General features: G+C 32.4%; 1 protein-coding gene across 1 annotated transcript in view; it reads right to left on the bottom strand.

The window, feature by feature from the left end:
- Positions 1-26431, bottom strand: part of LOC115880540 (A disintegrin and metalloproteinase with thrombospondin motifs 7) — a 276261-nt gene extending 249830 nt beyond the window's left edge. Inside the window, exon 1 of the mRNA XM_030897765.1 lies at positions 26121-26431. The gene's annotated coding sequence lies outside the window, so the exon portion shown is untranslated. The remainder of the gene's footprint in view (positions 1-26120) is intronic.
- Positions 26432-26854: the final 423 nt, after the last annotated feature.

Raw genomic sequence — 26854 nt, 5'->3', positions numbered from 1 at the left:
GTTGTGTTAAAAATACTAATTTTTAATCAAGGAGCCTTGGAAAAATACGTTTGATCATGAACCGCAATCAAATAAACCATATTTGAAAATGTCAAAAGTTGACATATGATATGTCATTCTATTCAGAGTGTCATTTTCTATCGAATAAAGTAACAAAATACCGATGATACCATTTAAAAATCAAAAGTTGTAGTCATTTTCGGTGAAACAGGAAATGGCCGAAAACAATTGAATATGTCAATCAATCCTTATTTATGTGCCCTGTTAACATCCAAATCTCGTTCTGTAATCTTAAAAAATTAAAAATTTATAAGGGTGACCCACTTTTAAGACGCACCCGGTATATCCTAAGGCAATAATAGGAGCCCTAGCAAATCAAGGTATTGACAGGCCTTACATAGAAACTCTCGCCAATATATACGAAGAAGCCAAAGCAAGAATAATAATATATAAAACAGCCCCAGAGTTCTCAACTGTCAAAAGAGTACGACAGGGAGACGCAATATCCCCAAAGCTATACTAGAAGAAATCTTCCGTTAACTAGACTGGATCAACAAAGGATTAGGAAAAAAATAGATGGAGAATATCTTAATAATCTAAGATTCGTTGATGACATAGTCCTAATAGCTAATAATCCTAAAGACCTACAAACACAAATTAACGAATTAAATACAGCCAGCAATAAAATAGGTCTCAAAATGAATTTAGCAAAAACTAAAGTAACGTACAGCAAACTAGTAGACAGAAAAGACATTCCAATAAATAACACAAAACTGGAAATAGTAGAAGAATACATATATTTGGGACAACTAATACACAGCTCGGGATCCCTACTACCAGGAATCAACCGAAGAATTAAGGAGATCATGGAGAATTTATGGAAGAAACTCAATAGTATTCAAATCTAGAATGTCACTTTATCTATAGAAGAAAACATTCGACCAATTTGTACTACCTGTCATGACTTATGCATGCGAAACCTGGACTCTTAAAGGTTGATTCTCACTATACCTTCCATATCAGTTCTCTTCCGTTTCCCTTCCGTTTGCATAAAATATTATATCATGTAAATGAATAGGACGATGTACACTATACGTTCCGTTTCCCCTCTGTTCCATATCCTTTCCTTCCATACATTTTTTTGGCGGACGGACTGAAGCATATCGTTATCAAACAGCGTTGTCAAATACTTACAGTTGTAACAGCTCTGTTTAAATTTTGTTGATATTTATTCATCCTTTCACCTCTTAATTAAATCTATTACCTTTTTCAAAAGATACAAAGTTTTAAAATAAAACTTTCGTAATGATATAAATTGTACAATAAAAAGAATGGAACTGATACGGAACGGAAGCTTACGTACAGCGTCAATACAATAAAAATACGGAACGGATATGGAATGGAAACGGAAGGTATAGTGTGAATCAACCTTAGAACGGACATTATAAGGAAACTGGAGGTCGCACAACGCTCAATGGAATGAACTATGCTGGGAATAACCAAGAACGACTGTAAAGGAATAAAGTAGATACGACAAAAGACCCAGGCAATAGATGTCATCCACAGAATCAAATCCCTCAAGTGGCAATGGGCACGACACCTGGCAAGAAGGACGGACAACAGGTGGACCACAAAAATTACAACATGGTACCCACGAGGAATTAAGACCAAATTTGAGATGGGACCATGATATTAGGAAATTAGCAGCGATAACTTGGGCCCGCATAGTCAACAATAGACAACAATGCGCCCAACTACAAAGAGAGTATCTAAACATGTGAGGGAGGACACCATTATCGGAAATGGTTGAATAAGCTGAGAATGATGATAATGAATGATGATATTCAGATGAATCGTTCCCTCATTTTATGTAGGTTTGCCGAACAATGAGCAGTTTTCTTAGATCTAACATTACATTAAAGTCAGTTTTACGTGAACTTGCTGTCGGTATTTTCAGCAAGTGTCTAGTTTATGTTGTCAACAAGTGGACAGTCTACATTGTGGGGAAGTGGAGAGTCCACACAGTCAGAAATTTGACAGTCTATTGTCAGCATCTGAACAGTCTATTGTCAGCAATTTAAATGTGTGAGGGATGCTACACCATAATTGGAAATGGTTGAATAAGCTGAGAATGATGATGACGATTATTTCACGCTAAAATTATATTGTTTTGAGGTGGCATCGGCTTGTTTCCCAACAAACGTTTGAAGGTAAAATTACGTTAAATTAACCACCTGGATTATTATTGACCAATTGGAAATTGGTCGAAATGTCCAAGAATTGACGTTAAAATTCCCAAAGTGGGGAATAAAACTAAAGTAATTTGGAAGTTAAAAACAGGTTAACAGGTTATGATGTCTTGTATGAAATATGGGCTATGAAGTCAAAAATAACCGACCTGAGGTCATAACATGGTAAAATAGAGGTGAATTTTACTAAAAATAGTCCTTATTTGTACTACCTACATTTTAACATGGGAAAGAAAGAGAAAGAAAGAAGGTAAAGGTTTCTTTTTAATATGTAATATGTAAATGAATTTCCCAATAATGAACCAGGAAGACAAACAAATGTAATAATTGGCATGGCCGTTTGAACATTAATCCAATATCGATAAAATACCTACATATATGCACGTCCTAGTAAATGTAAATAAGTTATTGGTAAGAAGTGGATTACTGGATTTCCAAGATAATTATGTCTGCGGAGAAAATTTTTCTGTGAGGTGTAAATATTATAGGCCCTAAAAAATTATGCGCCATTAAAATTTTATGTATTTTCAACAATTAATTTTAGAATAAATCGTTATTTTCAAGGTTCTAACCTAACTTTTTTTAGCTAACTTCCTTGATGCACTTTTGAAGTTCTTAATTAGTTAATTTAACTTGTGTTAGGTAGTATTATTCATAAATGTCTGTTTATTTTTGTTAATAGTTTAGAACAATATCACAAAAAAATATTTTTTGAAAACAAATTGTATAATAAAATGATCGCTAATGGCGTTTTTAACTATTCGTCTAGGAAGTTAGGTTTTCCATAATTTTAAAACGTTAAAGTCCGCTTTCTTTGTATGAGGTTAAGATTTCTTTAAATTAATAACCACAAAGGTCAAGATTTCTTGCCTAAGGTATTTTTCCTTCGAGGTGCAATTTAAAAAATGGGCTAAGGTTGAAGCTCATTTCTCGAAGTATTGACTACATTGTTGGAGTATCGCCGGTAAAACAGAAAACTGACAACTTTTATTTTCTTTGAGTGACAGTGACAGTTCACAATGACATTTTATTCTAAATTCGGTAATTACATCTTCGAGCAATCCGATTAACTTTTGACAGTAATCATAATATGTCCTAAAATGAGAATATTTATTGAGAGCCACGTGACATGTCAAATTTTTATCCTTTTGCTGGCCGATGCAAGTTCTCTTTGCTTTTAAAGTTGTGTTTTGGGATTGTGAGTCTTATTACAGAGGACTTTTTTTATTGCACATAATGGACATGTTTAAGATTGTGGCGGTAATAAAAAAGAAACGCATTGAATATTCTTTCGTTCCCCACCAGTGGAATCAAGGTAAGGTGCTATGACGTAATAATCCCTCAAAAACTTTTTTAAACGGAAATTACTCCGAGGAAATTAAAAAAGGTAATTTTTAACCTGCCGTATGTCTGACTTTCTTCCAAGTCAAAAAACTAAGTTACTTTTACCTTTGAAGCATAATAGCGACTTATGGGGTCGAAATAAATTAAATTTTCAACCTAATTTGAACTCCTCCAAATAAAGTCTCATTTAAAGTTATTAACAACTAAATTTTAACCTAACTTGAAAACCAAACAATGCCTTCGACCCCCGAGACAAATTGAGGTTATAATAAAGTAACATTTGACCTACTTTAAGTCCCTGTAGTCTTAATGCCCTCAATAGGTTATCAGTAACTAGATTTTAACAATGCCAGCTAACTCCAACATTGCTACTTTTCAAAGGCATAATTTTAGGTTATTATTAACTAGTTTACGACCTCATTTTTAGATTTCTCGCACTTTATTCCCTACAAGAAATTTATTAAGTTAAGATAAGTAAATTTCAACCAAATAGTGGTTAATTTTCCGTGGTTAATGGTTTATTCTCCTTCCTATGCTACTTGGGCCTTCGCAACCAAACCAAACCTTTTCAGATCTATTGAATATCAAATAAAAAAATAGACAGTTTAGGCTTCTATAACTAATATTCTGTCATAACTATAAAAGCAGAAATATTCTAGACTGTGTAAATTAGTAAATAATCCAATAATTCTTACTAATAAGCAGTAACCGCTGTTCAGACACGAAAAAATCTATTTTAAATCGTCTGCTATTAAGATACACAATAAAACAACCGATATTTGCTAAACATAGACCGGATAAAATGCGGATTAATTGGTCTACTTGAACCATAACAGACGCCGGCGCCGCAAAAAACAGCCGTTTCGCTTCGCTGCAAATGGGAAAAAAATTAAACCTAAAAGAGTTCCCGGGATCGATTATTCAGATGCGTTATAAAAAGTGAAGTAGACCATTAGATATCTGAAAACCTCTTTTTAAACGTGTTGGTTAGAGCCTGTTCTAGTACGAATTTGTCGCACTGTTATGGCAAACGATAATCAAATTAAATATGTAAATAGAGGTCATTATTTAATTAAACGAAAGGACAAAATTTAGTTTGTATTGTTACGGATTCCGTGGGTCCACTAATTTAAACTCACGATAAAATACTTAACGAATTTATTTTTCTCACTTTATACACAATTACTAACTTATAACACACAACAAACTAAGATTCCTTCACCAAATTGTCCGATTTTCAATTTCCACGCGGTATATTCAAATTTCAAAAACTGTCTCGAAATTTCTTGTAGTATTAGATTTGATATATTTTTTCTTCGCCCTACGAATTCATTTTAAAGATAACTAAGAACACATATTTCAAGGGATACCAATATAGATACATTTTTAAAGAGTGTCTCTTTGAAATTCAGCTGCATCTATAGAGAGGGTAGTATCAATACTGCTGTCTAACATAAGACCTTGAAATCGGTCTTAACAAAGCCGAAACAAAGAAAAAAATCTTACATGGAAAAAATGAAAATATTGTTAAAGATTAGACTGTAAGAATGTTATATAAATACATGTATTGTAGACCATGTTTGGTAAAATCAACACCAGATTCAGTAGTCGAAGGCTAGAATTACATCTATCCACAAGAAAAAGCATCGAACGAAACAGAAATTCAAACAACTGAGTTTTTTTTATTGAAGTGAAACTTCTTTACGCGTGTTTGGAGTCAAAATTCAAGGCCTTGACACACGAGCTAGCGAGATGACACGCCAAACGAAAAGTGGTAACGATAGAAAAAGTGGTAAACTAATGAGGAATTTGCGATGGGTAACACAATTTGCAACACTGGACATCGTAACTTGGATTCTATGTAAGCTAGGAGGCTAAAGCCCCATCTTTTCATGACATTTTGATGCCGTTTCGTGCACTCTGAAATCCCATCATCAATGGCGAAAAAATCGTCTGATCTAAATGAAATTTAGTATGCCGAGAGATTGGGTCAAGGCCAACTTGACCGTGTACGATGCGTGTTACTGTGACAGTTAGTTTTGACGTAAGAAATGTCAAAAGTTGATGTCGTTCGATCACGACCAACTTTTGTGGGTAGGCTATATGAACGACGGTGCACACGGTTTCACTTTGCAAAGTTGGATACGACATTTCGTTTACATATTCATCAGGGTTGGACTAAGGATTTGATATTGAAGAGAAATTCGACATAATTGGTGACGGGCTACAGGATGACACCCTCGACATTTCAAACCGATGCCTCTAAATGAACGAAACCATCAGGATGTTTCTTAATTATGGATAGATTGGAACCAAACTCGGCACGTGGATAGAGGTACCCGAATGGAGTGCTCAGACGGACAGACGGTCATTTTAATACAAATTTTACTTTGATTACTTCTTATAAGTTATAAAAATTAATATTAATATTATTAATTACTGCTTATAAGTTTCAGTACAAATATGCGTACATATTGCACACAGATTTTTTTACAACACTGATAATATTTTTAGGCAACTAATAGTAAAGTACCAACGACCTGAAAATCTTTTTTTAAATAAAACTAATGTCTGAGTTTTTGTGACTCAATCTTACAGAGAATGCTAAATCTTGTTACTTGAATTGAAATAACTTAAAATAATTGCACTTAGATGCAGTGCAATTATCTGACAAACTTAATTACTGACAAATTGAATTACACAAATACCAACAAATGTTTAATTATAATAATTATCTTTCCTAATGCAATTAGATTTAGCAATATATCATCACTAACCGCGCTGTAATAGAGAAGCTCAAGACTGAATTTCGGTAAACCATTCCAACATATATGCACTCGCTTGTTGATCTATTCTAAATCCGACGAATAAAGAGAGAACATGAGTCAAATTATTGGAAATACATCTTAGTCTTGTTTAATAATAGTTGTTTATTGGCGTTGAAATTCAATATAATATTAAGATTTATACATGTTACAGTAAATACAAAAGCCAAAGCAATAAGACTATAAGTCTCGGTTGCTTTGGCTTTTGTATTTATAAACCAGGTCTCTTTATGATTAATGGACGCCTTTTTTAAATGTTACAGTAAGGTCAGTAATTTTCTGAATTCAATTTTAAATAGTTTGGATACTATAACGGAAGATTCGAAAAAACAAACCTACGCTCTGACGTTCAATTTTTAGTCGACCGACTATTTAGTTGCAAAAGTGGTGCAAAAATATTTGATTACATGTGAGCGCCAAATAGTCGGCCGATCGGCTCCATAAGAATATGTTGTTTTCACTTTTGTAACTAAATAGTCGGATTTAATTATAAAATTTAGTTAACATTTTATAATTAAAAAAAAAATAAAAAACGGATTTAACATACATTTCTCATGAACCTCTTCTAAACAAAGTTTACCAAGTTGGTTAACATTGTTTTAGTACACAGTACAACCTACATTAGATACATTAGACATATGTTTTCTTTCGTTTCCCTCTGGTAAACAACCTATAAAAAAACCTATACCCAAGAAAATCACAACTGAAATATTGAATTAAGGTTTAAGAAAAAAAATTGGCGCCGGGAGGCTGGTATAGCCGCCCATACTAAAATATGTTAATAAAAAGTTGGTAGGCAGTTCTTTTAGTTTCAATTATCTCAAAAACTGCGACTTTGACTGATTTTGATGTTATTACAAATTTTGTTGCAAATATTATTCCTAATCTTAAATTGAAAAGCGCGTTTCGCTAGCTACTGTAATTTTGGAGCAAATAACTCATTTTGAGTGAAATTAAAAAAACTTTTTTTTTGCCGATCTTAATAGCCTACCATACCTGTTGGTATGGTCGGCTAAAATTATGTATTATATAAATATACATATATTATCATACACCATGATACATTAATATAGTTTGTCCAATGATAGAATACATGATGATAAATTCCTGTTATATTTGGATGTCATCTATTGCTATCATCTTTTCTCGTTTTACAGATTTTATCGCGATGCTGAAGGTATCGGTTTGAATAAGTTCTGATGTATGTACTGTGAGCTTTGTTTCCTAACGATCAACACAACGAGTTGATCCACTCCAATATCTATAGAGCTGCGCAGACTGAAGTCAAATGTAAAAAGAATGGGACTCAAGACAGTATACAGAAATTACAGGGCAATCTTCCAAAAATCCAAAAATATTGTTCTAACCTTTATTACCCTTTTCATTAATGAAGGATAAATTCCCTAAGACAAGATGCAGAGTACATTATCAGTAGTTTAAATACACTATTTCAAATATTAATATAATTACAGTCGTAGGAAACTGCTATAATACATATGCTGCATATACCGTTTGATAGAAAAAAAACGGCATCGAGTTGGCTTAAAAATGAACATCGATGATATTCCCTATATAATTTTATATGTAAATATGCCATAGCCATCGTTTACGCCGTTTTCTTTTCGATAATTTTAGATACTTTAGATACATAGGCTACCTAGACTTTTACATACTTTTTAATAATTCAGTCTGCAAAACAGAACTTTGATGACTTGACTCTTCTTTACTGTGCTCAATGTCAAAACCATGAGTTATGTGGATGTTTTGTCGGCCGGTTATGTGGATGTTAACCTGCACCCGAACCGAATCAAAGTCAAGTGGCACTTGTAGGCATGTACGTGACACAGGTAGGTTCGGACGGCCTCAGTAGATTTCCAGTGATTGCGGAAAGCTCATTAAGGGTAAGTTAGAAATCGCAGTGTCACAAAGTTGTTTATAAGCTAAAATTCTAGAAACTATCTATACAGCTTTAGTCGAAATTTAACTCGTCGATGTCGTCGAAAGTTAAATCCTTCAGCATATTACTTCCTCTATATCAAGATTTATTTCTACCGTGACTTTGAATGTGGTAGTCAAAGATTCAGTATTGAAACTAAAAAAAAATCGCATTTCCAGTATCCTCATTTGCACAATATTTCAGTCAGAAGTATCACTGACCGATATCAAGTGCAAACTAACCTATATCGTTAAACTACTGAGAAACTTATATACTAGATACGAGCATTGCACCCGAGAAGAAGTTGGGTGCAGTCAAACATGACGTTGTCCACTGATGAATACCGCATCCGCATTTATTCCTTTAAGTGGTTGCCATATTGTTGAAATTTCCATACTTGGCTAAAGTTTTTGTTATTGCTAGATATAAATATGGTCTCCAAATCTGAATTTGCTCTTTTTCCAATGAGGTTCCTTGTCAAAAACCCGAGCTTCGGGTATTCATAGATCATATTCATAGATAGGATCTTGTTGAAGGACTTTGAGTTATTTCTACTAATGCTCGAACGTACGCAATATCGGATTTTTTAAATTGTGAATGTATAGTTACAATTTGATTTTTGATGTTGCCCAACAACGATTTTAACAAATCTGGTGCATTCAGGAAAATCCGTTGATTTTACGAGCTCCCTTATCATGCAATTTTTAATAAGCCTATTAATAAATTAGAAATATTTCGATAATATATGCGGCGTATAATCTGAAAGGCGCGTCTTCGGATTCTCGGCTCTCGACTAAAAGTCGAGATAAGTCCTTTTACGTTAATGGGAAGTCGATGAATTAAGAAGATCTTAAATAGGAATGGCTGCGCCGCCGCCGCGCCGCTGCCGTTCGGCATTTTAAAATTATAATTTATTGCCGGAACGGTAGGTATCTAAGCCAGGAATTCTCGTTATTTATTCGAACGGAAGGTGGTAATGTAGAGGCATCGAGGTTGAAGTATTTCGAGTAAAGATATAAATTATTATTTTGCATTCGAATTTGTTCCTCTTTTGACTCAGCTCGAGCACAACTGTTCTTTTTGGTTTTGTAAATTAGGGTATGTAAGAGGATATGCAAATTCCAACAGCGAAACTTTCTACCGTTTACTATTAGATCCATTGCGTCTCCCTTTCTTGAGTTATAACTCAGGGTTAACTTAAAGGTTTCAGGGCATTGATAAAAGCCTCTATTTAATACGGTTTTATAGAGGTTAGTTCTCCATGTCCGATATCAGTCGTACCGAAGTTCATGCCACGGATGGTTGTCGTCTTGGCGCACTCAGTGATGAGGTGCTCTGGTGTTTTCCCATTCCTCTCACAAAAACTGCATTCGCCATTATTTCTTCGCTTTAATCTACTAAGACAGTGTCCCGTTAAAACCCTGTAACAATTCGAAGATTGCTCTTACTTAAATCAAGGAAAATCTTTGATTTTTCTCGGTCGAAAATTCTGAGAAATTTCTTCAAGTGTCTTAGACGATTGGGGGATTCCTAATCCAGGTTACGGATGGAGTCTTCCAAATTACTGAGTTCCTTTAAGTTGGTTTCCACTTTGGAAGCAGAACGGTTCTGGTCCAGTTGGTGGAGTGTTCGCTAGTTTTGTAAGTAAATCGTTTGCTTTTTCATTAACTTATAGCGCTTGGTAGACTAGCTCTCAGCATAGGAAGACTTTATTTTCTTTGCCTAGATGGAAAGATAGTACCAAGTAGAACATACCAAGATAGAACATACCAAGAACATCATGGCAGGACTACTCATACTTCAATTAACCAAAAAAAAATCATAAATATCTCTTCACAAAACCCTTTCCCTTTAGGACATTATCATTAACGGCAATAACTGGGAATAAAAACTAAATTTTGCGAACAGTTACCAGAGGCTCTATCTGTTATTAAAGTGACGTTTTTAGAGTGTGTTTATAAAATTGTTTTTAAAATTATTTTTAAAAGTAATAAGTATATTTATTTCGTTCTATTTTGCAAATGTTCTGTGTGTGATTTTGCCTATTTTTGCTTTAATCAGTGGTATATTTCATTTACTTTCTATTGAGTGTATTTGTATTATATGATAATTCCTATTTAAGTTACAATAGGTTATTTTGACATGGCCTGAATTCAAACCTGCTAAGAATTATAGCGTTTCAAATAAAAATGGATTTTTTTCACGTTCTGCCAGTCTGTCCAACGACAGGATACATATTCAAGTTAAAATTATTTTCTATTATCTTAATTCACCGGTAAAAAGTATTTTCATTAATTTTTTGGATGGTGTGTCTCGAGATCTTTACACAACTTTACACGAGTCATTAGGGGTTGAGCTCACTGCAGATGAAATGACCAAACAAAGCTGACCAATATCATTTATAGGTCCAGTACCCTTGTGGGCCTATGAGCCTCTTGTGGCGCTGCAAAATAAAGTACAAGAATCGCGACAAATTAATATATGGCCAACAAATCTCTAGAATGATGGAAAAATGCACATGGGCATAATATGCGAAAAAATTGTTAAAATTTACAGCACCCCTGATAAACGTAAACTATGCTGCAGGGTAAGCTGTACCCTGTCTAATAACAGGGTATTATAAGTATCTAAAGGTGATGGGATTAATGGATAAAGCGAAGTACAGATTTTGTCAGTCTGAAGAGAATAACAGAAGACAGAATATATTTTACGGCGATGCGACAGTCTAGCAAATGTGCCGTTCTTCGTGTTAAGCAATGATAAGTCAGTGATAAACAGCTCTATGGAGGGTTCAGTCTTCAAGTTATTATACTTTTAGAAAAGGATAGGATTGGAGAATGTAACCTAGAGATCAGAAGAACAATAGACCCTGAAAAGGGTGCAATGGAATAGACCAATAGCCCCCTCATAATCCTAATCTAATCTTAGATGACTGAGTAATAAAATTCATTATTGACAAATAAGTATACTAAATTATTTAATTAATAAGCACTAAAAATCGATATGTAGAGGTTTAATCAACAGATGAATAGTTAGATATATAATTAAATATCAAAATTTATTCCTTCTTGATGAACATGTATGGCAAGTTATAGTGATTCTTCATCAAAAGATAACTGTTAGAAAATACTGTGTCACTATCTTCATCAATAATTAGTGTTATATCACTTACTTCGATAATAGGATATGTTTTAATTTTCTTTTAATACGTTAAGTTTTAACTCAGCGAAAACTCTAACAAGACTATACAATTTAATTAATTTAACTGATTTTCAGATAATGCTGAGATAAGAATAAAAAAATATGGTGTATTATTCAAATTTTTGAATTAGGGTTAAACTAAAAAAAAAATCAAATGGTCAAATGGTAATTTGTGTAAAAATTTTGTTATCACTAGGTATATTATTAAAATTTAATGAAATCATAGCAATGTTTGATACTTCAAGGCTTCAAGATATCTTAAGAGTCTTTATTACTATAAAGACTCTTAAGATATCTTAAGTACTCTTTACCTTTTATTATTAAAGTTAACGGTTGTAGTACAAATATAGTTTGCTTGATCATGATGTAGGTATCCCGCCTTTGTTATTCTCTGTAAATCTTGTATATTTTGCATTATTTATCCCGTTGACAGTGACATATTGCATTATTTAGATTACATCCTGTGAATCCGTAATGACAAAATAACGAGGAAAATAATAAAAAATATCTTCAAAACTAACGCAGTTAAATTGTGTTTTCAAGAGGTCGTAAATGGATTTATGATTTAAAACATAAAATTAGAAAGTTTGTAGAGTAGTAACATAGAAGTAAAATATATAAACTTTAGCACACAATTTTTAACGATCTCATATGCATAGCTTTATAATGTTGAATTATTAAAGTTTTTAGCTAAAACTTTTAGGCGCGGTACTCACTATAACGTACCGTCACCATCACGTCGAGCCGCTGGCATGCCGCCCGCCACCACGGTATATATTCTTAAATTACCAACAAGGAACATATTCACACTATGCGTAACGTCGCCGTCATGACAATATCCACCTTCCATTTACTGCATGTTTTCTGTCGATACGGCAGGCGGCGGCGGCGGCTCAACGTGACGGTGACGGGACGTTATAGTGAGAACCACAGAATAAGCCTTACTACACTTTAACGCACAAGTTTATTATGTAGTAAAATTATTCCAAATAAATAAATATTAAACTGTAATAAATCTAAATAAAGATTTAATGAAGGAAATCTTTTTTCATCGAAATTAAATGTTAATTTTTCCCCAAAAAAGGCCAATGCAATCTACTGTCAGTTACTACACAAATTTGTTTCAGTACTTCCGAAAATTAGCAAATGAATAAGATAGACAAAAAAATGGAATTCCATTATCTTCTAGTCTAGGATGCAACTCCGTCCAGATAGAAGAACCTTCGATTGAGGTGATATTACCAGTTAAGGCATGGGGGTTAGGAGACTAGGAATCTGAAATATGAATTCAAAACACAACTCCAGATAGCCCAAATGTCTATAAAGCAACGCGTAAATTGACTTAAGTCGATCACTGTAATGTAACGCTTGTACGCTACTCGCGACGAGCATTTCGTTATGAGTCGAAACGCGAAAATCTCGTTTTTAATGCTCGGATCGCTGTGTTCCAGTTTTTATCGTCTTTAAAGTCATATCTAAAAATTGGTAGTGCTATATATAATAAAAATTTCTAACTATTTATTATTTCTTACATCTCAAATTAACAGAAGCATTTTTATCCAGAATTAAAACACTGCACGATTGTAATGTAACAATCAAAAACATTAACTAAACATTAACGTCAGTCGAGTGGAGCACCGTTGTTGTTCGCGTTTAGGCGGGTCACCGATTATTTCCCTGCATTGACTAGCGAATGGTCGTTTACAAAGCTTTACATTACAACCCTGGACTCATGTTAATGTCCGCCTTCAGGAAAGACAACAAGATAATACAGTAGACAAGAGAAAAGACCTATATGACAAACCGTACCTAAACTAGTATAAAATTAAATATAATTATTAGAGAATTAGATTAGATTAGATTCCTGGTGGTGGCTGTGGGCCTGATCCATTGTGACCCTTTCAGATCTATTGTGGTCCTCTTCTGATCCTTAGGTTACATTCTCTAGTCCTATCCTTTTCACAAAATTGCAGATTGAACCCTCCATGTTCTTTAGCATTTTAGCTTCACAATCACACATTTCCCAGGCTGTCGCACCTAACATAAAATGTGTTCTGTCGTTTTTTCTTCAGATTGGCAGAACCTACATATGGCTTCGTCCATCAACCCCATTAGCTTTAGATGCCTATTCAGCAATGCCTATTCTACAATGCCCTGTTAGTAGACCCACTACAGCTTTGACTGTCTTTCTGTCTTTGCTGATCAGGTCTGCCGTGAATTTTGACGAATGTGCTAGTACAAACCTTTTCGCTTGTCTCTACCCTTCTGAGTTTCTCCACAATTCTCGAGATTTGTTGGCTATCCGTGCCCATTCTCATGACTTTTGCAACGTCGCAGAAGGGTTCTGGACCTATAAATGGTATTGATGATTGACTATTGCTACTTGCTTGACTATTTCATGTGTCTTTTCTTTACCCTTGTGATTCTCGAATATAGTACTAAATCCCATAAAAATGGTAATTGAGAGGAACATAAAGAAAAACAGAAACGAAAGAAGGAGTCAATAAGACAGTGATGCTATTAGTAATAATGTAATAAAATGAATATATAATTTTAGAAAACAAAGAAACATAAAATGGCATCAGACGGCATAACGAAAGACATGGACGTAAACTAATAAAGAACATGGATGAAGGATCCCACCATACTTAACAGCAAATTTAAACTTCATATAATGATTATGATATTATATTTTTTGATATATAAATATGTTTAAGTCTATATTTCATCCTAAATATACTACGATACTATTATACCCTACTATCAAAATGCAAATGAAGACATCAAAGTTGATACTTAAATTTACATATCATTCATAATAATATCATTCACGGTCTCTTCGATTGACAATAAAAAATAATGTTCCAAAACTGAATTCAGTAAAACATTTAACTGCATCCCAAAATACCTGTTTCTGTATAAACTACATGGCCACAATTTTGAAATAAAATTATTTTTTGAATATCCCTTCCTCAGTACTAATTTTGAGTTTTAGTTTGCCAACATTTAGATGAGCAGTAAAATATTTTCTAAAGTTGTGTACAATAAATTATTTTATTCATATATTATATCTTATCATATATATTCATATATATTATCTTCCGTTTCTCTCATCCATTTCTCTTACTTGTTCCTTCACTCGTCTTCACCAATTTCTTTTGCTTCGTCCCTTACAAACCAAACTAAGTCTCGATGGGGTAGGCACCAATGTTGAAATAGTCAACATTTTAGCTATCTGTGTTACACATATTTAAATTAATAAAAAAGAAATTCAAAATTTAGAAAATATTTTTCTTCTTCCTGCCAATAGGGTCCTAGTAATCCTTGTATAACATAGCTATCCAAACCTCTTATTGAACCGGAAGTTTTGTTCGTTTGATGGATGTCCATCATTTTGATGGTCTGTCTGACGGTATAAATATTTATGTTCATGCCAATTTTGCTACTCTGTCGTGGTTCAATCTTTGAACATTGGATCTTTCAACTCCTCTTTATTGGTCAACAGCTTGGCTACACATTCTATATATTTGGCTAATTATAACAGTTTTATTATATTAGAAGACCATATTTTTGGAATAAGATCGTTTTTAAATATCCCCTCTTCATTATTAATTTCGATTTACTACTAGTTCTACTTCTCCGATGACTAACCGTAAAACAAAGTTCGGAAATATCAACACTACATGGCGAAAATGCTCTCCGTCTCGATGGGATTTAAGTTGGTTTTTAGGATTTTTCTCGATGACTGGCTCGCTGAAATGCTGTTTATTATCGATACGATTTAATATGGTTTCCGACGCCTGAAAAATTACCCACCATATCGTTCGTTTCGATGGCTAAAAAAACGAAAAAACAGGATGCTGATTAATCTTCAAAATATATATTGTACAGAGAAAAAAGAAAGAAATTTCAAATTAATTATAAATATAAAGTTTCGTTATACACAATAGTATTTTTAAATCAACAAAATCGGTAGTAAGGGATTAACTACATCAGTAGTTGATTGCTAAAGAAATTATAGTCTATCGTATCAACTTATTATAACTTATTTCTATATATTTTCATTCTAATATATTTTGTTTGGGTTGGTGATTATTTCAAGATTGCAGATAATTTTCTTTGTCCTCGTCAAGAAGAATTTAGCTATTAAGACATACTTTACAGAAATATTGATTATTGGACCATATTGGGCCATATATTTAAAATAGTAATAAAGTTAAATACTTCATTTTAGGATGGCATGTAGAATGTTTAGAAGGGGGGTTAATCAGCGCGACCTTACAGATTTATTGTGTGTTCCCCTTTCTTGAGTTATAACGAGTTACAGTCATCATACAGTCTCAGAACTTTGACATCATACGAGTTCATGAAACCATCTCAGGGCTTTGACAAGAGTGAGTATGTGAGACGGCTCCAGAGAGGCCAGCTCTTCATTTTCGACATCAGCCGTACCAAAGTTTATGACACGAACGGTTATCGTCTCGGTGCACTCAGTGGTAAGGTGTTCTGGTGTTGTCCCTATTTTTACGACTGAATCTGCATTCGCGGTTGTTTCTCAGCTTCAATCTACTGAGGTGTTCGTTGAGAAGACAGTATCCTGTTAGAAACTCTGTGAACAGTCACCAATAATCCGATCCTAACCCAACCATGATAATCCAAAGATTGTTCTTACTTAAATCAAGGAATATCTTTGATTTTTCGCCGTCGTAAGTTCTGAGGACCCCTTTTCTTTGCCTAATTTGTTCAGCGTCTCTAGGCATTCTTTGACCAACTTCGCATTGATAGTTACTGAGTTGAGCGCTTTTAGTGCTGCTTGACTATCGAATAAGATGGCTATTTCCTGTTTTCAATAGTTCCTATCTAAGATAAATTGTACGCATCTTTCGATAGCGTAGATTTCGGCCTAAAAGATGCTGATTTATGTATTATGTAGTCTGGTAGGTCCTATTGGTTCGGAGTATTTAGTTTCAAATAGTCATACCCTGTTATTTTAGGAAAAGCATAGGTTCATAGGAATTAAACTGCTTTGTATATCAGTTCCTTTCATCTTGAAATGCCATGCTCTCGCATGTTCTTGTGATATGGGTCACAATGTTTACAAGTAGGTTTGCCAAGATCTCCTTGAGTTGGCGGCTCTGTTTAGAACATAAAAATTGTTTAATTAAATAGAGCTATCGTATCGACCCTGAAAAAGATGACCAAATTTTTAGCGCAATACGCACAAATGGAGTACGAATATTTAAGTGGAGTAAAAAATTTACATAAGGTAACTCGCTGATAATTTTCTGGTATTATTATATTGAATAATTTCTTAATATAGATAATTCTTGTTGATTATCTACCTTTTATCATTGATTGAAATATTTACACTTTGACCTACATCGTCAATTGCATCAATGCAATTACGATTTATTTTTATTATTATCTACGTACATTTTTTAACATTAAATAATTGTTTTTACCTATGTTACCACGGATTTCATTATATTTTTATTTTTAGTATACCCAATAATTTTATTTGGATAATAAGATTTTTATAAATTTCGATTTGAACTAAACGTTATCAAGAATATATATACTATATTATGCCAAATTCCAAGGTTTACTTGCACTATCTTCTTTTAAATTATTCAATTGGTAATTTTATAAGTACCAACCTTTATCTTGCTGAAAAGCTGTCTGATAAGTCTTCTTCAAAGTATTTTGAAAAATTTTCAGGATCATTTATTAGCATATTTTTTAATTTCGCAACTAATTCCGTAGTCGATTCTTATTCAAGGCAGTTTTTCTTAAATTCTCTGACAAAATCATCTACATTATCATCATTTTCAGCTTATTCAACCATTTCCAATTATGGTGTAGTTAAGTTATACCCGCTAATTTCCTAATATCATGGTCCCATCTCACGTTTGGTCTTCCTCTAGATCTCTTAATTCCTCGTGGGTACCATGCTGTAATTTTTGTGGTACATCTGTTGTCCGTTCTTCGTGCCAGGTGCCCGGCCCATTGCCATTTGAGAGATTTTACTCTGTGGATGATATCTGTTACCTGGGTTTTTTGTCGTATCAACTATATTATTTACGGTCTCCCTTGGTTATCCCCAGTTCTCATACTAGGCCTGAGTTATTAAACTATTTATTATAAATAAATACATTTGATTCATTAATTAAACAAAAATTGTATCATTTTTATTTCTATTTTTTATTGATATTTGTTCAAGCGTAGGTTTAAGTATACGTAAAAGCAATTATTCAAAATAATTTTATAAAAGTCTATAATTATTAAATTTTTGCGCGTCTGACATAAATAAAATTTATACGCTTGCTATATTTTAATGAATATTTCATATATTTACCAATATCCACCTGCTTTAATATTAATTGGTCCCTATTAGTATTTTTAATATGTCGATGTAATTTCACGAGTAAACATGCACATGTTTTTAATATTAAAATTCTAACGATTTAAATAGCTTTTAAATTTATTTCGCCAACAGTGGTAAATAAATTGGAGTCGAATTTTATACATTAAAAACGATTAATCTAACTAAAATGAATTTTGCAGCTATTTTAGAGTTTGTGTGCTCTAAAAACAAGATCGACTTAAAGGATATGGCGATGAAAGGGAGTGAAATATTTTAACCGCGAAAGAATGCACTGAAAATATTATTCTTACGTCTGGTGGAAGCATTAAGAAAATATCTGATGATGACTGTGATCTGTGCGAACATATCACAGTCATCATACTACATATAACATGTAGTCTGTATCGTTCCGTCAGGATAAGTGTACCTTTCTCCTTTCTTATTATTCATATTAATATTAAATTTTAATTTTTAAAATATCTTATATTATTGCTTGGAAAGTACCACTTGAAAATGAGAGGAATGATCTAGGCATAACGGGTAACAACGAAAACGTCGGATAAATACATTTATTAAATTTTAACTAAAAAATTTAAATCTTGGATACAATATACAGGGTGAGTCTTAAATAAGTGCAAATATCATTTCATTTTGTCCTTTACTCCTACGTGAAGTATAACGCTCTCCAGCGGGTTCGGTTGTTGGCAATTGATTTGACACCTCGCCATGATTGGTTTACTCTTTTTAATTGTCCTTTGCCATGTATATCTTGGACGACCAGTTCTTCCACTACCTTGTGAATTCCACTGAACAGCTCTGCCAGCGATGTTGTTGCCGCTTTACCTTAAAGTGTGACCACTCCATCTCCATTTTCCAAGTTTGATCTCGTTGTACACCTGCGTCTGCTTGGTCAAGCTCCATAAATCCCCATTTCTGATAGTATTTGGCCAGAATATTCCTACAATTTTTTTGCAGAGAGCGGTTTATAAAAACTTGGAGTTTGTTAATTAATGGCAAGTCTCTGCACCATACAGCAATACTGACTTGATATTCGAATTAAAAATCTTAAGTTCAGAGTACTGTCTAGATCGAAATATTGTTGGGCATTCCAAATGTTGTTCTGGCCTTCTTTATTTTATTTATGATATCTTGCACTGTGCCTCCGTTGCTTGAGATTATACTACCTAAGTAAGTAAAATTATTTATCTCTTCTATAGATGTTGTCCAATGATAAAGGAAGCGACATTGTTGGTACAAACTTTCATCGATTTAGTTTTTTTAATATCGATCTTAAGATCTGCAATTCCAGCTTCATTTGTCAAGTCAAGTAATTTTGATGCCATATCCGCATGACTATGAGAAAGGAGATAGATGTCATTTGCATAACTGGGATCTTCTAACATGCTACTATTTTTAAGGGTCAAGCCCAGAAACACAATTATGAGTTTTTTCGAGAAAAAAAAAACATTGAAAATTTGGAATTTGTTGAAAAACATGTTGGAATTTTTTTTAGATTTTAGTTGAATTTTAGTAGAAATTTACAAGAAAGAAAATCCAGAAAATATTCAGTGGTTTTGAAAATTTTAGCAAAAAATCTGTCTTTTGGAAATTTTCAAAGTAAAATAACTCGGTTATTTTGGATTAATTCGAAAAACGGTAAAGAGAAAATACGTTTTTTTTTTCAAGAACTACCAGCCATGAAAATATTTGCACTTATTTAAGACTTACCCTGTATAGTTAATGAATAGCACACATTTTTCACTAAATAACAGTTGAATAGAACTTTCGGTTTAATAGGAATTGGGCCAATGCAAAGATATTAGAAATCCATTTAATGCCTTTTTTGTACATAAATTAAAGCTTAAATAGAACTTAAAATTTTCTTTTCAACGATATATCACAACTTCGTATACCTTCAAAAAAGCCTGAGTATTTCGCCACCAAAAAAGAGATTTAAAAAATAAAAAGTATTTTTGTTTGTAACTACCACTGCGTAGAACCGTAAACAGAAACTAGCTTGACAGTAGCATTTTACTCGTTAAAAAAATTTACCTAACCGACAAGAAAAGCTACAGGTTTTAGGAGGTATACTCTATTTTACAACTCAGGTAAGTTTTCGACAACACGATGACAGGAAAAAATGCAGATGACATTCATACCAATCGATTTATTTCAATAACAAAAATCCTAATATTTTTTAAGTCTTCTGGACGAGTTTATATATAAATCCGTCATGGCGTCGTTTCTTGTTTATTTTAACCAGTCTTATTGGTTTATGTCAAAAATGGCAGATCATATTTCAATATAATTGAAGTGACGGAACGATGAACAACGCACGGACGCAGATGCGTATAAACTTGACTTAAGATTTTTTGAGACTTGCCAAACTTTTACCAAATTATAGGAATTTGTCTCAAATTATGTCAACCTACTTTCTGGAAAATGATGAACATTTGCATATTTATCGAGGAATTGGTCTTCTATTTCATATTTACAAGTGTTTATTTTATTTAACTAGCAATATTAGCATATCATATTTGTAAATTATTTTCAACAATCATGTACTAAATGAAAGATTATGAAACTTTGCACGTACCTTGATTTCCCGTGAAATATATTATGAGAATTTCAATTATTATTAAATAATTACTATTATTAAGGAAATATTTATATATATTTAATGAAACTTAGGCCCTAGCTGGTTTAAAATATTTTCTGACAACTTTACAATGATCTTAAATTTTTGATGCAACTTTCGAACATTTTGATTTTATAGTTTCTCGGTAGATCAAAAATTTTGTATTAGGTGGTTAATTACTACTGGATATAATGAAAATTAAAATCAATAAATATTTACCTTCAAAGCAAGATCCAATAAATCTACAATAATGCGCAATAAAAAAAAAGAGCATTAAGCTGTCTATCCCATATTTCTATAAAAGATATATTGGTAAACTTTTTATTCCATTTTAAGCTACCAAAAAAGTGATTTAAAAAAATATCGCTACAAAATAATGTATTAAAAAAGTTTAAGAAAGATTTTTTGGTTCTGAAGCTTCTAAAAGAATATAAAATAAAAGGAAACTTTGTATAATTAATGTGATAATTAATTATACAAAATAAGTAATTAATTATAAACGACGTTCTGCTAATGCACGCACCTAATTCCTCATTAGTTTAAAACTGTAGGAGTACCTGGCTAGTAATGAAGATGTGAGACAAACTGAACGGTGTTTTTTCTTCTCTTAATATTTCCCCCACCAAACCAAACTAATAATGGATTCCGCAAGGAAAATTGTGACATCCTTTCATAGGCTTACTGTAACAGCGGTCCCTTGTTACAGCCCTCCTATTCCAGCTCGTATAAGACTTTTGCAATTCTTGGGCCATATTTCTGTGGTACTAGGGCAAAACGTATAAACGATACGATATGTCAAATGCGAAATAGTGTTTACATATAACTGGAAATAGTAGAAGATTACATATATTTGAGACAATTACATCAGTTACATATTTGAGACATTTATACATCGATAAAGAAATTGAGTACCTACATAATGCATTAATATCAATATTTGATACACATGCACCATATAAAACAGTCAACTAAACCACCTCCTCCATGGATGTCCGAAAATTTAAAATATCTAATATCTTCTCGGGATAAACTTAAAAATAAAGTTAAAAAATCAGAAAACACCTGAATTATTGCAGCAATATAAACAGTTAAAGAACATGGTAACTCGCATGGTCAAAATAGAAAAGAGGAGGTATTTTGATAATATATCTAAACAACAAAATCCTAAAATGCTTTGGAGGGAGTTAAATTATCTCAACATCGGTAAGTCAAAGACATCTGCAGACCTACCACGTCATTTAAGGGATGTAAATAAAATTAATGATTATTTTGTTAAGTGTGTGCCGCAATCCGTTCAAACTAATCAATATGATAGCACTATTTAGTTAATTAATGTGGATGATATATTTAATACATTGCAGAAAATTAAGTCTAATGCTGCTGGTGTGGATGACATAAGCTTGGATATGCTTGGAATGTGCTTTCCACTGATGGGGAATGTACTGGTAAATATAATTAATAGTTGTATACTTGCTGAATATTTCCCAAGATTGCGGAAGATAGGCATTGTTAAGCCCATTCCCAAAAAGTCAGATGTACTAGAATTCAAAGATCTACGACCAATAAGTATACTGCCCCTTATGTCAAAAATATTAGAGCATGTTCTTAATAACCAAATTAAAAGTTATGTTACTGAAAAAAACATCTTGCCTGTACACCAGTCTGGGTTTCGGACGGGACATAGTTGTGCCACGGCTTTACTTAAAGTAACTGATGACCTATTGTATGCGCTTGACAACGGCGAAATATCAGTGTTAATATGTTGGATTATAGCAAAGCGTTTAATTGTCTAAATCCTCAGATTTTGCGGTCAATGCTACATTATTAGGGGTTTTCAGGTAGTGCATTAAATTTATTGAAAAGCTATTTTACTGACAGGCAACAAATAGTCTAACTGGAAAATAAAACATCCAATAAAGTTAGTACGTGGAGTTCCTCAGGGTTCAATCCTTGGACCTCTGCTTTTTGGTATATATACCTCTCTAATTCACAACGATGTTAAGTTTTGTAAGATACATACGTACGCTGATGACACTCAGATGTATGCCTCTTTTAATAGGAATTCTTTAAATTTTGCCATTAATATGATCAATGAAGATTTACAACATATATATATGCACAGTCTCAAACATATGAATTACAGTTGAATCCAACTAAAACACAAGTTGTCATATTTTCAAGTAAAAATTGCTGTCATGATGTTTGCCAATTAGCTAAATTTAAGATTAATAATGTCAATCTTAATATTGTTACCGAAGCCAAAAATCTAGGTATTATAATTGATCACAATTTGAAATACAAGCAACACATATCTGCATCTATTCAAAGGGCATTCTCGGCATTACGACAGCTTTATCCACTGCGGCATTTTTTATATAGTAAGGTAAAAGCCAATCTATGCAATACCTTAGTTTCGTACCTCTCATTGTTCCGTCGTTTTCTCGCAGTCATTAAGTATGGATGATATATACAGAGTACAGAAAGTACAAAATTATTGTTTAAGATATATATTTGGATTGCGAAAATATGATCATATAGCACATACTTTTAAAACACTATATTGGTTAAATATGAAAAATATATTTCTTTTGAATAATATTATATTATTATATGTCGCATAAACCAGTATATATTTTCAATAAAATTCAGTTGAGACAAGAGGCTCATAGTATTAATATCCGTCATAAAACTAATATATCAGTTCCTTACCACAAAACCTCCCTCTACGAAACATCTTTCAGTTATTCGGTCTCAAAGATCTATGCTCAGGTACCAACTCACTTAAGGAGTTTCACGAGTATTTCGTTCAAGACCAGGGCTCGTTTATGGCTTTTCGAAGAGCAGTGCAAAGATGTATAAATGAGTGTATTTGTATTGTTACATTATAATCGTTTAATTATAATTTCGCGATTGTTTGGCATTTTTTTTATTTAACATTTATTTATTTTCTTGTAAATTTCTTGTATCATTTTTGACCCTGCTTTCAGTCTTTCTCCTAGCTGATATAGATATTTTAAATTTCGTAGAAACTATAGCTTGTGGCTGGAAGTGGAGATATACAATCGCTAGTTCGATATGAAGCACTAGGTATTTGTACTAAACTTAAATGTGGTAAATAAGCACAAAATCAACATATTCAGCTGTCTTTGTCTAGATTACTACTCTTTTCGTGTTTTCTAGATTTTTACTAATGGTATTTTTTGTCGAACTTGGCTATATGCAATCGGCCATTCTTACCAGATTTTATAACGATTAGCCGAACAAAATATACAGTTGTTTGTCGTGTGTTTAGGAAGGGCCAAAAAAATTGCCATGTTTTGTAGATCAAATCAGTAATGTTTGTTGCGTACTTTTCGAAATATTTTGATATATTTTAGCGTTAATAATCGCAATTTCTAATGCCAATTTACGAATTATATAAATGAAATAATAATTTGTTTGAAGTCATAGTTATTCATTACCATGTGTTAATATCGATATTAGCTGATTCAAGATTATTTAGTTTTTTGTTAATAAAGTATCGAATTATGAATTTGGATCATTATAATATATCAAAACACAATTTAAGTGTCTAGCCAGGACTGTTCTATTGTTTTACTAAATCTCTGAGACGGCTTAACCAATTTGAACGAGACTTTCATTGGCAGGTAGAAGACCTTTTAGAGAGTATACGAACTACTTTTATACTTTTTTTTGTTGGCTTTTACGTCCTCTTAACCCTTATACAGAATCTGTATTATGTTCCTATAGGTTACCAAAATATATTCTTTGTTAATATTTGGTTCTTAAACGTTGATTTAAAATCATAATAAAATAGACAATTTATTATAAAAACGTTATTTTAAGTAAAATGGCACTTCATTTAAATTCAAACGTAAACCAGGTCCCTAGAGACTTTGGTACTCTTGTACAAATTTACCTAACCAATAAAAATTATTAAAGTTTCAGAGGGCATATCTTCCCCGGTAGCTAGAAGCAAGAAACAAATTAGAATACAGAAGAACTACATTTCTAAAATTGATGTGACTTCGAGAAAACTTTAGTTATTTAGTTTTTACAAAAAATAATACTCCTATTATTTAAGTTTCTGGAAGTTTTTTAGGTTTCGTAACGAAATACCCAGGATTTTTTCAAGTATTTAAGTTATCACTTATTTTATTTTGTACAGTATTCCACATTTATTTTAAAATTATGAATGAATTTAATAGGTTAGTAATATAAACATTTTCGGTCATTTATCGTCATGATAGTTAGGGACTTAGATATTTATATATTTTGGGTTGATTTAGTTTGTGTGGCAAATTAAAAGAAATGACTAATGTTATAGTATTTACGTAGATTGATGACTTCACTGATTATTTAAAAAAAAAGGTTTAGTCTGTTACCTATAAGAATTAAAAGTTTTCACTATACTTCCTAATCACATTACGAAATAATCATTATTTACAATATAACTAACTTCCTGCCATTAGAAATAGATACATTATACAGAATATCTAATTGTTATTTATTTTAGTAGTTCTTAAAGATATTACTAGTATGCATTTTTAAGTACCTATTAATTTTTCAATTTTGTTAAATATGGATACTAAATTTTTCATAATTTTATTTACTATATTTTTGGTGATAAGTGTTTTTTTATTTATTTTAGTTTATTGAGGATTGGTGGATCTCGATAAAAGAAACGTATTTCCTCTTTACCGTTTTCCAAATAACTTCAAAATAACCCGAGTTATTTCACTTTGAAAATTAAAAAAAATGATATTTTGCTTAAATTTTGAGAACTACTGGATCTTTCCTGGGTTTTCTTTCTTGTAAATTTATTCTACTAAATATGTTGCCATACTATCAAGAAAATTCAAAAAAAAATTCTTTTTTTAAATTCCAAATTTTCAATTTTTTTTGCGAAAAACACTAACTATAATCGTGTTTCTGGGATCGAAATACTACCCCTAAAAATATTTGCACTTATTTAAGACTCACCCTATATTGCTTTCTTTCTTTGTACACAACTTAAATTTGCAATTTAGTTCATTCTACTTTAGAGAAACAACAAACTAGTTAAGTGTTTTTATTAGGTAGATACTCAGTTAATTTCACAAATTTGTGTCTAAGCTACAAAATTATTTGATAACATTGATGATAATTCTCAATATAAAAAAAAGGCAGTTACAGTTACTTCCAAATAAACCCCATATTTTTGTAATTTCATTTTGATGAGTTTGGAATTTTGTTAGATGCACATTTTAAATTTTGAACTGTTGTGTTAATTGATAGCTGGTCTGTAGAACACATATCGTTGGACTATGTTCAAAAATTGTGAATAAATCGAATATAAATCTAGTTTTGAAAATTTTTATTGCTATTTTTATTACCACTCTTAGGAGATGTGACAGTATTGCTAAACTAGTTCTTAGAAAATTTGTTGTTTTTTTTTTAGTTTCCAGGAAATGTTCATATTTTAAATAATATATTTTTAGTAAGTATTGCATATAGGCCAGCGATATAAGAATATAAATTTCAGATATAAATTTAAATAAAATAATTACATATAAAATTATACCTAAAATATTGTTCGGTTTCCAATCACCTCAAAGTCACAAAACACAACAATAGACACCACTAAATTTCGAAAGAGCCACCGCAGGAGGAAGTAGCAGTAAAAACGTGCACTACGCCTTCGGACTGGTTCAAATTTCGCGAAACCGAGCACCACAACGGCACAACACGTTCAGAAAACATCAGAGCTGGCCGATGATGATTTAAACTGAATCGGATGCACCTGCATCGGGACCGATTATCGATTGTTTATTCGATTGTTATTTGTTGTCTTGTGAAAAGATACCTGTGCGACTGGCTGGCTCAACTCATGAAAGAGATAGTGTGTATGCCCGCCGGTCGCCTACAGGGAGTTGTCGCACGGAGACAGACTTGTCGTTACATTAAACGTTCATTCATGTATTTTAGTATAGTAAGAAGTTTGATCGTGTCCTGCGTAATAATTTAGTAATCTGATTAGGTACTTTGACAAGTACATCACTATGTAGACTCATCAATTTATTTTAATACTAGCTGACATCCTCCCACGCCGAAAGCACAACATTTCACAATTTCACTCTATAGGTTTAAAATCTTGAAATAATCGGAATACTAATATTGATGGATTTGTCACTTTTGACATTTTTGTCTAAGCAATTATCTTTGAATTTACCTACTTCATTCGCTTAAAAAAGAGTGCCATGGCTGTATTAAAAACAGTAATTTTTAATCATGGAGCATTGGAAAAATATACCTGAT

Source organism: Sitophilus oryzae, unplaced genomic scaffold, assembly GCF_002938485.1.
Source record: "Sitophilus oryzae breed Bouriz unplaced genomic scaffold, Soryzae_2.0 scaffold_1625_pilon_pilon, whole genome shotgun sequence".
Classification (NCBI taxonomy): Eukaryota; Metazoa; Arthropoda; class Insecta; order Coleoptera; family Curculionidae; genus Sitophilus; species Sitophilus oryzae.
Note: the sequence above shows the minus strand (reverse complement) of the source record. Positions and strands in the feature narration are given on the sequence as shown.